The sequence below is a fragment of the Lithobates pipiens genome, unplaced genomic scaffold (genome assembly GCF_037356315.1).
Source record: "Lithobates pipiens isolate NorthernLeopardFrog02 unplaced genomic scaffold, aLitPip1_a1.2 Scaffold_8, whole genome shotgun sequence".
Taxonomy (NCBI): Eukaryota; Metazoa; Chordata; class Amphibia; order Anura; family Ranidae; genus Lithobates; species Lithobates pipiens.
In genome coordinates this window covers 438,456,832-438,458,711 of record NW_027507903.1, presented here as the reverse complement: position 1 = coordinate 438,458,711, position 1,880 = coordinate 438,456,832, and the positions used below count along the sequence as shown (strand labels likewise).

The 1,880-nt window shown below is 33.5% G+C and overlaps 1 long non-coding RNA gene across 1 annotated transcript; it reads left to right on the top strand.

Moving 5' to 3' along the window:
* The first annotated feature begins 223 nt into the window (after positions 1 to 223).
* Positions 224 to 959, top strand: LOC143963104 (uncharacterized). The gene is made up of 3 exons (XR_013270877.1): positions 224 to 292; positions 648 to 716; positions 855 to 959. It is a non-coding gene; the product is annotated as an uncharacterized LOC143963104 (long non-coding RNA).
* Positions 960 to 1,880: the final 921 nt, after the last annotated feature.

Sequence of the window (1,880 nt, the reverse complement as noted above, 5' to 3'; positions counted from 1 at the left end):
TTCTATGTAATTCTTTATCTGTTCATTATTCTTTGAATATTTTGAAATGTGGTGTGTGTGGTGTGTGTGTGTGTGTATGTATGTATGTATGTATGTATGTATGTATGTATATATATATATATATATATATATATATATATATATATATATGTGTATGTATATATATATACACATATCTCTCATTTTCTGATTTCATATGTTTAACCTCAATTTTTAATTACCTTTTACAGTGACCGAAGACTGTGTATTTAGCAAAGAATTCCTCACCTTTTTAATCTCTGCTTTAATTCAGGTAAGAAAAATTTTTTTTTTGGTATACATGTGTTTAAATTTTTTTTTTTTGATCTTACTATTTTTTTTAATCTGCATACATGTTTGAAAATACTGTTCTTATATGTATATAATTTTTTTTTTTTCTTTTATTAAACCGACAATCTAATATATTTTTTTTTGATTCCATAGATTGCACTGACAATTGGATTTGAATTTTTCAAAGCCATGCCTGAATAAAATGATGTTTAGATTTCGTGATTTCTTATTTATTTAGAAATTTGAACTTATCTGTCATCTCTCTCTCTCTCTCTCCTCTCTCTCTCTCTCTCTCTCTCATCCATTATATTAATTTGATAAGTTTTCTTACCTCTCAGAACGACTGAAGAGTGTGTATTGATACCAGTACTGTATATTTTTCATCTGTAACCCTTCGTCGAATTCAGGTAAGTTATTAAACCAATATTGGTGTTTCTTATTTTATAATTAATGTCCATGTTTACCTTGTCAGTCATGCTTTTTCCGTGTTATTTTTATTTATACTATAAATCTAAAATTATTTCTATTTATTTTTTATTCCATAGATTTCAATGACAAGTGGATTTGAATATTTCAAAGCCATGCCAGAAACTAAAGATAATTCCCATTTTTTGATTTATTTGTAATATTGTAGTAATGTATATTCACAGTCTCTTCTCTCTCTCTCTCCCCCCCTCTCTCTCTCTCTCTCTCTCTCTCTCTCTTTCTCTCTCTCTCCCCCCCCTCTCTCTCCTCTCTCTCTCTCTCTCCCCCCCTCTCTCTCTCTCTCTCTCTCTCCCCTCTCTCTCTCTCCCCCCTCTCTCTCTCTCCCCCCCTCTCTCTCTCTCTCCCCCCCCCCCTCTCTCTCTCTCCCCCCTCTCTCTCTCTCTCTCTCTCCCCCCTCTCTCTCTCTCTCTCTCTTACTTTTCCTCTCTCTTTACAACGACAAGTGTTTTTGGATTCATTTCAAAAACATCCAATAAATGTTTGAATTGTACAGTTTTCTAGTAATTGTATGTATGTATGTATTATGTTCGCTCAATGTCTCTCCCTCCCTCTTTATCTGTATCTCCTTCTTCTTCTTCTTCTTCTTCTTCTTCTTCTTCTTCTTCCTCCTTTTTTACCTCTCCTCCATTTTTTTTTTTTTATCTTCTTGCGCGCTCTCTCTTTCTCTACCTTCTCTCTCTCTCTCTCTCTCCTCTTTATTTTCTTCTTCCCCCCTCTCTCTCTCTCTCTCTCTCCTCCTTTTTCTCACTTTTCCTCTCTCTTTACAACGACAAGTGTTTTTGGATTCATTTCAAAAACATCCAATAAATGTTTGAATTGTACAGTTTTCTAGTAATTGTATGTATGTATTATGTTCGCTCAATGTCTCTCTCTCCCTCTATCTTTCTCTTTATCTGTATCTCCTTCTTCCTTTTTTACCTCTCCTCCTTTTTGTTTTTTTGCTCTATCATCTTCTTCTTCTTCTTCTTCTACTTCTACTTCTACTTCTTCTTCCTTTTTTTACCTCTCCTCCCTTTTTTTTTCTTCTTCTTCTTTTTCTTCTTCTTCTTCTTCTTCTTCTTCTTCTTCTTCTTCTTCTTATTCTT